The sequence below is a fragment of the Macrotis lagotis genome, chromosome 1, assembly GCF_037893015.1.
Source record: "Macrotis lagotis isolate mMagLag1 chromosome 1, bilby.v1.9.chrom.fasta, whole genome shotgun sequence".
NCBI lineage: Eukaryota > Metazoa > Chordata > Mammalia > Peramelemorphia > Peramelidae > Macrotis > Macrotis lagotis.
In genome coordinates, this window is record NC_133658.1 from 410,536,333 (window position 1) to 410,548,888 (window position 12,556).

Here is a 12,556-nt window from a genome sequence, read left to right on the forward strand (position 1 = left end):
AGTATCTCCTTCCCTCTAATTCCTCCCATATCCATTGAAAAGGCAAGCAATATATTATCAATTATACATGTAAAATTATGCAAAACATATTTCTATATTAGCCCTATTGCAAAAACAAAACAAAAACCCCAAACAACCAACCAAATGAGAAAATAAAATAAATGGAAAAATTCTGCTTCAATTTTCACTTAATCACTTCATTCTCTGGAGGTGGATAGAATTTTTATCATGGGTGGGACTTCTCATTTTCAGTATGTAGTATTGATAAGGTGGGCAACTGCTTCATTTTTCAGTGTGACTACTGAGAATTCAAGTCATTTTTGGCTGATCTATATAGCATCCTGGTACATTATTATCTCATTATATTTTGTTTTCAAGTCAAATATTGTCTCATGACTTGCTTAAGGTCACACCAGAAGATAGCTGCAGAGCAAGTAACAGAGTTTAGGTTTGTTGACACCTAGTCACCTAGTTTAGATTGACATACTGTCAAAAGTGTCAGATAATGACACTTCAAACATCCAGATCAAAGGAAGAGAAGAGCAGAATTAGTTTTATGAGTATGAAGCCAGAACCTGGGTTTAAATCCTGGTTCTGCCATGAGCTACCACAGTCTTGGACTCTCTAGGCCTTATCAGTAAAATGGGGAGAAGAAGGAAGACTAAATCAGATGCATGATACATATGTAGTCCAAGGGCCTTATATGGTCTACAACATTCCTGAGTGTGATCTGAACCAGATTAAAATATATTTGGCAAATATTTAACTAAATAAAAAATACAATATTAATATATAGTTTTCTAAGTCATTATATGGCCTGAAGAGATTCTTTATGTATGGTTTAGTGGCTCTCATTTTTAGTTGTACCCCACTAGACTAAATGATTTCTTAATTTCCTTCTGCCAGTTCTAAGATTCTATTTCATGGATAGTTCAAATTTGTTGGCTACTTTCCTCATATTATCCTTGGGATGCAGTTAGTGTAGGATTATCATCCCCATTTTATAGATGAGGAAGATGATACAGAAACTAAGTTTCTTGACTAGGATCATAGACGTAGTAATTAGTAAAGCAGGTCTCTGAACCAAGATCTTCCCTGATTCTAATTTCCTATACTCTTCCTACTAAACTATACTTTCCTCCTTCTTTTGTCCTATTCTCTAGTAAAAGAAATTCTAGTGGTCTAAGAACTGGAGTCAGATGGGGGTGGTAATAATAATGTTTGTCCTTCATTTCTGAAGAAGACTACAATATCAGGGAGGTTATGCCTTGACAAGCATATGAATTGTAATTGAGTGAGGAAGTGCTAGCTAAGCCAGCCTCACTTTCTCCTACAGAGCTATCTGGGTCCAGATATGAATTGGGAGGAATGGAGATGGACCTGGATGCTGGATAATCAAGGTCAGAGGCTGGATTCAAACTCCTGTCCTCCTGATTCCAAAACCAGTGCTCTATCCATTGAGCCATGATGGAGGTGGTAAGAAGGTGACATCACAAGGGTGATCCCAGAGCTGGGGGGGGGGGGGAATTGACAAAAGTCTTACCATTTCTTCAGAATCCATCATATGATTAGGCTTATGTGGCAAAGCCATAATCACCTCCTTGCCAAGGGTTTTCAATTTTGGCTATTGAGGATTTTTCCCTTAGGGAAATATAGTTCCTTCCCATTTTACTGTGAATTCAATTGGGAAAATAGGATTCGATTTACAAAAATTTACTTCACAGCCAACAGAACTTCATTCCCTCTAGTCAAGGAGGTTTTTTGAAAAAAATAAAATTAAGCCCCTGTTATTAATACCATATTGTGGTTACAATCCTTAACACTTTTATCATTAGTGGTAGAATTAGCAATAATACAATAACCTTTATTTTATTACACAGCCCTCAGAAATTGAGGGTTTCATCCATGTCAATTAATTCCATCGCAGCCCACGCTGGCAGTGACAATCTGAATGTCAAAATGTCTCCAAGGATTACTATGAAATCTGAGGAACTTCACTATCATCCAGCCTTGGGTTAAAGAACCGCAAGAATGAATTGTTAATATACTTCAAAGGAAGGGACTTTTCGGAAATGTTAATACGCATCAATGAACTTGAAAGGCAGACTTCAGACTTCCATTCCCATGATCAGAGAGGCGTTCTTCAGAAGCTGAATTCTTTTTTTCTTCCAAGTGCCAGGATATCATTGTTTCTTCCCTCACACTGAGCCCAGTTCACTCCCAATACTCTTAAAAGAAGGGCAACTGTTTCCAATTTTTGACTGGATTGCCCATCAACAAGGAAGGATGTTACAGTTTTCTCTGGGTTGAAGAGCAAGACTAAAAACTTCTTCAACAATCATCAAAAAGAAGGGGGAGGGTTGATTCCAAATGAGACTTTCCCCAGTAGCCACTTAGTACAGTGCCTGTGGTACATAGCTGGTGTTATGAGCAGGCACTAGTTTGGGAGTCAAGAAACACAGGTTGGAGTCCTAGCTCACTTTTGTGACCTTGAACAAATTGTTTCCTATATAAGGACCTCAGTTATTTCCTCTGAAAAATGACAGAGTTGGATGATCTGGTCTCTAAGGTCTTTTTCAGCTCTAAACCTTTTAGGGCTAAGCCAAACCAGCAATGTTGGTACGGAAATCATAATAGCCTACATTAATATAGTACTTTATTGTTACAAAGTGTTTTGCATTATCTCATTTGATCCTCCCTTCCAATAACCCTGTGAGGGTTTGCTTCCTTCCAGGTTTAGCTCATATGATTTCTCTTCCAGGAAGCCTTTCTTGATCCCTTTAACTGTTAATATACTCTTCTTCCTTCCCAATTTATGTTGTATATACTTTACATGTCTTAACACCATCCCCCCCACAATAGAGTATAAACTCCCTTGATTATTTTCCTAGCATTTGCTGGGACAGACAATGCCTGGCACTTAGTAGGGACTCAAGAGATGCCTGCTGGGTTGGATCAGATTGGGGGGAAATGAAGTATAGAGAAGTATAGGCCTACAGTATATGAAAAGGACCACACTTAGGACATTCTACCCCAAGTCCTAGGGGAGAATATTCTTTTTGTGACAATTATCATTTTATTTCTGGAGTAATAGGTTCCTGGTACTAACTCTTTATTGCCTGCCTAAAGAATCTCGTGGGTTTCTCTATGTTTGGGAAGCACTTAGAGACTAGAGTATTAAACTGAATATCAATAATTCATGGATCAGAATGGAATAACTTGGGCTCTCCATGAGTACGAGCAAAAGAATGCCACTGTTCTTAGGAATGGAGAAATATGAAGGAGAAATATCTAGATTACTGTCTCCCTAACCTCTACCTTTCACCTTTAGCCCCCAGTTTTAGCTAGATCCACCAGTAGTCACTTTTACCTGTCTTTCCATTCACTCACTGGGGTCAGAGGATAGAGTCAGAGACTCTGGCTCAAATCTTGACTATGCTATTTACTATCTGTGTGATTATGGATAAATCATTTAACCTATCTAGATCTCAGTTTCTTCAACTGTAAAATGGGAAGAAGAATTGAACCAAATGACCTTTGATATTTCTTTCAATTCTAAATATATGAACTATAATTTTATGATGATATTTTAGAAAGCAGAGTAGAAAAGGACTTTACGTACTATCTAGATCAGGGGCATATTTATTTATCTGTTTATCTTTCTCTCTATTTATTTATTTGTTTGTTTGTTTATGTGACATGGATCCCACTGGTTATCTGGCAAAGCTTATGGATCCCTTCTCAGAATAATTTTTAAATGCATAAAACAAAACTTACATTATAAAGGAAACAATTATATATTTTCTTTATTTTTGTGGAACAATGGGGTTACATGACTTGCTCAAGGTCAAGTATGTGAGTTCAGATTTGAATGCAGGTCCTTCTGACTCCAGGCCAATACTCCATTCACTGGATCACCTAGGTGCCCCAGAAGTCAATTATATCAAGACATTAAAAAAATTCTAATCACAGATCACTTGTAATCTATCATGGATCCCAAATTAAGAACCACTATTTTAAAGGATAGTTAAGGATTTCTCAGACAAAGATGGGAAAGAAATGTATTCCGAAAAAACCCTACAGAACTTGTAATTAAGAGAACTGGGTACTACCAGTTCATTCATTCATTTATGTATGTATCCATTCAACACATTATTAAGTGCCTACTATGTGAAAAGGGAAAAAAAATTAACTAAGACAAATTTCCTGTCTTCAATTAAACTTACCCTCTAGTAGGGAGAAAGACACACAGAGATTGTTACAATATATTTTAATCCATTATGCACACCTTAAAGATGAGCAAAATGAAGTACCTTGTGAGATCTGAGGGGAGAAGGCATTGCCTATACTGGTGGGAGAGATTAGACTAGGTTTCATGAAGTAGATAGGAAATGAACAAGATAAAAGACAGGTTGTCATTCAACAAGTACAAAGGAGGAGGGAGGATATTCCAACTACAGGGAACCACCTGAGATCAAAAATTAAAATCAAATGCTTCAAAATTATAGGGAATAATCTTGGTCTTTGTTATAGTACCAATGTTTCTCCAACAACATAGGTCAGACCTATTTCTCCTCTTTCTTTCCAGCAAGAAGTGTTACTTTCCCTAAAAGAAGACAGAGATCTCATTGATCCAAGCTTCCCAGAACCAGCTTCCTTGTCTCCTAAGAGTATAAAGTCCTACCCTCAAGAAATCTGAACCCCTCTGACTCGATAAACTTCAGAAGACCACAGAAGTGACCAAGTCTTTTTCACCATACCCTGCCTTGATGATCAGTGGCTATGTTGAGAAAAGTTAAGAACTTTCCTTGTTGAATATCCTTTCTGGGTTAGGGAATGGTAAATCTCCTTTTGTTACTCCTAGATTTTTGAGTCCTTCATTTCTTCTCAGTATTGAACCTAGAATTAAGAGAGTGCTGGCTTTAGAACCAACTCCAACAACCTCAAAGAAGAGATATGAGAAAACACTTTCCTCTAATACTTTTAGAAATAAAGGACTAAGGAAATGGAATTCTGAATAGGGTACTACACATTTTTAGTATGTTAGCTAATTTTGGCAAACATTTTTCTTTTAAAGTTCTGTTACCAAATAAGGCTCTCTGGAAGGAACCAGGGTAGTGACATATTGGGAAGTGTAGATGATATAAGAAAGAAACATATAAATAAAATTTATTTTTTAAAAATGAATGCTGAAAATGAGAGAGAAAAGAGGGACTCACCTGTCCTCTCCAAATTCCCTTCTTAACAACTTTAAAATAATGCCTCAAAATGAATTCTGAAATGACAGAACCAATCAATAGATGGGGTGAAACAATTTTTGTAGTCAAAGATAATTGTAAAGTGGTCAGGAGAGGTCTGTCATATCAGGGTGAGAGTGGAATGCAGTTCAGTACAGGCCATCCCAGCAAAAGTTAGCATCAGGCCTTAAGGGTATAACTGAATCATCAGCAGCAGTTTCTGAAATTTTTAGCCCATAGACAGTAAAGGGTTTGGACAATTAGCCAAAAGGAGATTATAGGGGCTCCTTTGTTGGAATTGGGTGCAAGACTCTGTTGCATTGCCGATACATGGATCCAAGTTGTAGTCCCAAGGTGAGGAGAACATTTAGTGCACCAGAGCTTGTGGCATAGGGAAGCAGGGACCCTGATCTCAGTTCCAGGGCAGATAAAAGTACTTGTACTTGCCCACAGACCAGAGCACAATCCAGAAAATACATCTCCTTAGGTCACAGCATGTTGGAAGAACTGAAAGCTTACAGATCCCCAGAACTAGCTCTGAAAACAGATGCACAAAAAAACCTAAAGCTTGGAACAGTGTCTCTTGCACTCCGAACTAGAACCCTAGTTTAATATAAAGTTAAAAGTCAAGAAACAGATTAGAAAATAAGTAAATGACAAAAAAGAAACAACAAAAAAAACCCAAAAGCAAAAAAAGAATATGACCATAAAAAATTACTATGGTGATAGGGAAGATCAAAATATAAACTCAGAAGACAAAGTCAAAATGGCTACATCCAAAACCTCAAAGAAAAAATGTGAACAGGTTTCAGGTCTCAAAAGAATTCTGAGAAGAGCTCAGAAAGGATTTTAAAATGAATTAAAAGTGGTAGAGGAAAAAATTGGGAAAGAAATGAGAGTGATGCAGGAAAACAATGAAAAAAAGAGTGGCTTGGTAAAGGAGGCACAAAAAATGTTAAAAGATAACATCTTAAAAAAAGAAGGGGTGATTGGGGGTGGCTAGGTGGCACAGTGGATAGAGCACTGGCCCTGGAGTCAGGAGTACCTGAGTTCAAATCTGACCTCAGACACTTAATAATTACTTAGCTGTGTGGCCTTAGGCAAGCCACTTAACCCCATTGCCTTGCAAAAAGGGGGGGAGGGGTGAAAAAGGACTATATTGGGAGAAGGAAGGGAAGAGAGGTGAAATGAGGTAAATTAGCTGACATAGAAGATGAGGAAGAGCTTCTACAGTGGAGGAAAAGACTAGAGAGATGAGGAGGTACTTCAAAGGTGGGAAGGGGTCCTTCAATCTTACTTTCATTGGAACTGGAATAGTATACACACTAAGTTGGGTATGAAATTTGCCTTATCCTACAGGAAAGTAGGAGAGGAAGGGAATAAGAGTAGGGGTTGGGGCACAGATGATAGAAGAGAGGATGGATTTGGGGAGGCAGTAGAAATGCTTTTGAGGATGGACAGGGTTAAAGGAGAGAGAGGGTAGAATAAAAGGGGGAAATAGGATGGAGGGAAATATATAATCAGTAATCATAATTGTGAAAAAACTTTATTGTGTTCCTCTGATAATATCTCTCAAATATATAGAGGAGTGAGTCAAATTTATAAGAATATGAATTACTCCCCCATTGATAAATGTATATGGAATATGAACATATCGGGATAGGAACAGGAAGTTTTCAGATGAATAAATCAAAGCTATCTATAGTCATATAAAAATGCTCTAAATCTCTATTGATTATAGAAATGCAAATTAAAATAACTGTGAGGTATCCCTACACCTATCAGATTGGCTAAGAAGATAAGGAAAATGACAAATGTTGGAGGGATGTTGGAAAATTGAGACATTAATGAACTATTGGTGGAGTTCTACACTGATTTATTGAAGAGCAATTTGGAAGTATGCCCAAAGGGCTATAAAGTTGTTCATACCCTTTGATCCAGCAATACTACTACCAGGTCTGTATCCCAAAGAGTTAAAATACAAAAAAGAAAATAACTTGTATGTACAAAAATGCTTGTGGTATCTCTTCTAGTGGTGACAAAGAATTGGAAATCAAAGGAATGCTCATCTATTAGGGAACAACTGAACAAGTTGTGGTATATCATTGTGATTCAATACTATTGTGTGACAAGAAATGATGAACAGGATGCTTTCAAAAAAACTTGGAAACACTTACATGAACTGATATAAGATGAAATGAATAGGACTGGAAGAACACTGTACATAGTAACAGCAATGTTATACAATGATCAACTATGAATGATTTTGTTATTCTTAGCAATACAATGATCCAAGACTAATCCAAAGGACTTATGATGGAAAATGTTATCTACCCCAGAGAAACAACTGATGGAGTCAGTTTTAGGACTGATGGAGTTGGAATGCAGATTGAAGCATGTTTTTTAAAACTTTGTTTTCCTTGTTTTATCTGTGTTTTCTTTCACAACATGACTAATATGGAAATGTTTTACATGACTGCACATGTATAAATTATATCAAATTGCTTGCATTCTCAATTAGAGGGAAGGGAAGAAGAAAACGATTTGGAACTCAAAATATAAAAAATGAATGTTAAAAGTTGTTTTTGCATGTGATTGGGAAAAAATGAAAAATATATATATATATAAAATAATGCAATTATTATTCTCTCCCTCTGTTTTTTCTCCAGCAGCCTCCAATTGCAACTTCTCCTAGGCAAGTTAAGGTATGAATCTCTTTCCTAGAGTCCCTCACCCTGGGACATGTCCTCTTTGAGTTATATTGTGGGGAAGTTCTTTTCGAAGGTACTTCTGAGAACTAAGGAATATAGATGCTACACCAGCTTTGGGAGGAGCATGGGCTTCAATAGGTAAAATCTCTTTATTATTTGTTCCCTTTCTTCAGAGTAGAAACTTGATCTGACTGTGCCAGGTAACAACATGTCAAGACAACAGCTGCTGCCTACTCTTACTTACCTGCTGATCAAGGGTGACTTGTCTTCAGAAATGCTATTATTTGCCCTTGGACTGCTATGCTGGTAAGTAGCATCAATATCTGTTACAATTTCATTTGATTTGCATTATTGTCTCCTTAGGAACATGGATCTCCTTAAGCCCCAATATCTAATTTGTTAAAAGTCAACCTGGGGAGGAAATCCCTCCATAACATACATTAGAATTTGAAGATTTGGAAAGACATTGGAAGAGGCAGGCATATAATCATATATTCATTCAATAAGTCTATTATGTACAAAGAACTGTAATAGTCAGAGTAGTAAGATATGGAGTTGAGCAGAGGCAAAGTTTTCTCCAAAGGGAATTACAAAATAAATTCAACTTCCTACTCCCATTCCCTACCCCCCACCCCTTTCAGAATCTCAGTTCATTAGAAATTCAATCTCAGAGAGAAGAGCAAAGAATCTAGCCTCACCTCTACACACCCATTTTCACATGAGTCAGTAAGACTTAGGACAAGTCATGTTCTCAGCTTCCATTTCCTCATCTATATGGGAATGAGAATAGCATTAAACTCACAGCTTTGTTGTGAGGATCAAATAAGGTAACATGTAAAGTGCTTTGTAATTCATAAAGTGCTAAATGTGGACTATGAGTAATATTATTTTATTCTTCCCGGTGCTATTCTTGTACTTGCTTTAGTTAATTGGTCATTTGGGGGACCACGTCACTGAAATGGAAAGAGTAAAAACTGGTTATCTCCTCTTTAGGGGTGTTGCAGAGGGGATTCCATCTTAGGTCTAGGCTGGACTAGATGACCTCTCAAGTTTCTTCCAACTCTGAGCTCCTGTAATTCTTTCACCACCAAAAGGGCCTGGAGGAATTGTCTGAAATACTGAACTTGACACATTTAACTGCAGGAGACAATAACCAGACATAACCTAAAAATGTGGAGAAGAAAGGGAACTTGGTAATGGAGATTTTAAGAACCTGTGACATGCAGGAGTCTCACTGCAGTGGATGTTAATAAACCAGAAACCATTCTCCTCTCTTGTGAAGAATGTGGGGTGTGGAGGCTGAGGAGAATAGTGTCACATGGCATTTGTCCATCCTATCTATTTTAGCTAAGAAAATCAAATGTAACTTCCCCTCAGGTTCCCTTCCCATGTCAGTCAACAAGGCAGTCAATAAACATTTATTAAATATCTTCTCTGTTGTAGTCCCAATGTTAAATATTGGGGATACAAAGAAAGGCAAAAGATACGAAGGCTCCTTATCTCAAGGAGCTCACAGCCTAATAGGAGAGGCAACATTCAAACAATTATGTACAAACAAGTTATAGACAGGATAAATTGGAGAAAAACAACAAAGGGAGGATACTAGCATTAAGGGGGAATTAACAAAGACTTCCTATGGAAGATTGGATTTGAGCTAGAACTGGAAGGAGGTCAGGGAAGCCAGGAGGTGGAAGTGAACAGAGAGGGGGACAGCCAGTGAAAATTCTTGGAGTCTGAAGATGGATTGTCTTCTTCAGTGGCCAGTGTCACCAGATCCCAGAGTCCCAGGAACAAAAAGGCTGGAAAGGTAGGGAACTAGGTTATGAAAGGCTTTGTAAGTCAAATAGAGGATTTTATATTTGATCCTAGAGGTGATATAGTGACAGGAGCTTGTAATAGGAGGGTGACATGATCATATTTTCACTTTTGGAAGATCAGTTTGACAGCTGAGTGGAGAATGGGCTGGGGTGGCAAGAAGACCACCTGACAGGTTCTTGCAATAGTGTAAGCATGTGGTGATAAGGGCTTGTGCCTGAGCTGTGCCATTATTGGAGAAAAAAGCATAGAGATAACTGAAATCATGCCAACTTCTTCCCTGTGGTCATTTTAGATGACAAAATGCCTTATTATAGGCTCATAGATTTAGTGGTGGAAGGGAAATTAAGGGTCACCTAATCTAGCCCTCTTGATTTACAGAAAGGCAACTGAGGCTCAGAAAGATTAAATGTCTTTATTCAAGATCACACAATAGTAAGTAGATTTGAACCCAAGTTCTCTATTTCAAATTGAATGCTTTTTCCACCTTCTATTCATACTGGAAGCTATGTAGAGGGGAAAGAGCATTGGACTAGGAGTTATTATATATTATTTATTATTTATGTATTATTTATATATATGAAATTCTGTTCCCCCAAAAGTTCTAAGTTCCCCTAGGACAGGAAATGAATCTTTTGCCTCTTGATAACACTACACAGAATCCAGCACAGGATCAGCCATAATAGAATTGAGGTAAACTTTTTTTAATATATAGATTTGCTGGAGGAGGGGAGGGTGTGCTAAGGACCAAGCCAAAGCTAAGAGATCTTCTGGCAGATTTGGGAACTCTGTTCTTCTTTTCCCTCCCCTATACAAAGTCTGATCTAGTTGGTAGAGAGTATATGATGATGAAGATAATAATGAAGGTGAAGATCCAAGGATATGTACAGGTTGTCCCCTTGGGCATAGTCCAACTTTATCATCATCATTATTATTATCATCATTTTGTTATATCTCGGTCAGATGTCAGCTAGATGGACAGAATATAAGAGGGGATTTATGCTCATTCAAGCAATATGTCACATCCTAAAAGGATCAAAACTGTGGGCTGAGTAAAATGATATATTTGCCTGGTGTTTTGTTCTTTTGTTTCCAACTGTAACTTGTGTTTTCCTAAACACCCTCTGATTTGCTGATCTTTGATGGACATTTTCTATTCAAGGACTGTGACATATCTGCCTGCCCCTGCTCCTGCCTCTTCCCTAACACCCTACAGAGATATATTCAAAATCAAACCTCCTCTGATAAAAATGTACTTTTCTTTTCCCCTCTCCATCCTGCTTCCATTCTCCTTCTATCCTCTGCCTCCCTTCATTGCTCCCCTTCCCAATTTTTCTTCCTCCTCTTGCATTTCCTATCCCTCCTTATTCATCCCTTCTTCTTCCACTAGGTCTCTTCCAATACTCCCATTCCTTTTCTGCTTCTTCTTTTTACTTCCCCATCCTTTTCCTCCTCCTTCCCAATACAACTTCTCCTTATTCTCAACCTTCCTCCTTTCCCCCATCTACCTCTTTCATCTTTCTCCTTCCATTCTCCCAAATCCCCTCCACTTCCCTTTTTTTCCTCCACTATATTTTCCTCCTCCTCCCTCCCTCTCTTTCTCTGCTCCTTCCATTATACTTTAGCAATGTACTTCAACAAATACTTGGTAAGTTCCTACTTTGTGTCCCTAGCACTGCCATTATACTAATCAATGAGGAATATCATCCTTCTCCATAGAGTGTTAGGCTGACATTCCTCTAAAATCTAAGATAGAAAACTATCTCAGTAGTGGTGTTGCTGGAGGATGTCTCCTGAGCAGACATATCACCAAGTAAGAAAGGTCAAGACTCTCAAGAGATGCTACTCCTGAGGCCTAAGTGCATTTGAGATAATTTAATCCTATATTCAGACCCTGGCTGCGAAGATGAAGCGAGGGGAACATCCCTCTAACTCTAACCCACACTGCCTAAGCCACAGACCTAGGCAGTTACCCAACCATTCCCTAAATCCCACCTCTTTTCATTGCCTAGGCCACAGACCATTCATTCCATAGTAGACCAGTTATCCAACCACTCCCTAAATCCCACCTCTTTTCACTGAGGCAGGACACAAAGTCCTCTAGGACCAACTCCTGGATGGAGAACCTTGCTGAGATGCAACAGCATCCCTCTCACCTCAACTAACCCTGACAGAATCAATTATGCATGTTGGAAAAAGCTTTTGCTGGTCTCTAGGTCTCCAAGCTCCTTTCTTTTCTTTTTTTTTTTTTTAAGGTTTTTGCTAGGCAGTGGGGTTAAGTGGCTTGCCGGAGGCCACACAGCTAGGTAATTATTGTGTCTGAGATAGGATTTGAACCCAGGTACTCCTGACTCCAGGGCCGGTGCTTTATCCACTGTACCACCTAGCCAGCCCCCCCCCACTTTTCTTTGAACCATCTTTTCATAAAGTTTAGAACTGGGAAAAGTACCTTGTAGATCATTTAATTCAATCCATTTTATGAACGAGGAATCCAAGATTCAAAAAGGTGAAGTGATTTGGTTAGGTCATAAAGGTGATTGGTAGCAAACTTAGACTTGGGAGCCATTTCCATGGATTTCATAGGTCCTTTTCTACTTCACCATAATAGATGTCTGGATGTTTGCTGTTGCACCACCCCCCCCAAACCCTCTCTGCCTAGAAGCTGAGCCCACCCCTATAGCAATGTTTGGTTATTTTGAATCTTAGGAGATAAACCAAGTTTAGACAGAAGGCATTTTCAGTACATTCTTGCTTTCATTCAAACTAAGAAGTGGTTTTATCCTCACATGTCTG

The 12,556-nt window shown here is 38.3% G+C and overlaps 1 long non-coding RNA gene across 4 annotated transcripts in view; it reads left to right on the top strand.

The window, feature by feature from the left end:
• LOC141506201 (uncharacterized) overlaps positions 1 to 12,556 on the top strand; it is a 54,243-nt gene that overhangs the window by 17,250 nt on the left and 24,437 nt on the right. For 2 of the 4 annotated variants that reach the window (XR_012473798.1, XR_012473796.1), the window contains exons 3-4: positions 4,589 to 4,794; positions 8,122 to 8,254. This is a non-coding gene — a long non-coding RNA (uncharacterized LOC141506201). Of the gene's footprint in view, positions 1 to 4,588; positions 4,795 to 6,978; positions 7,194 to 8,121; positions 8,255 to 10,144; positions 10,199 to 12,556 lie in introns of all 4 variants that reach the window. The other 2 variants (XR_012473799.1, XR_012473797.1) reach the window with 2 other exon arrangements.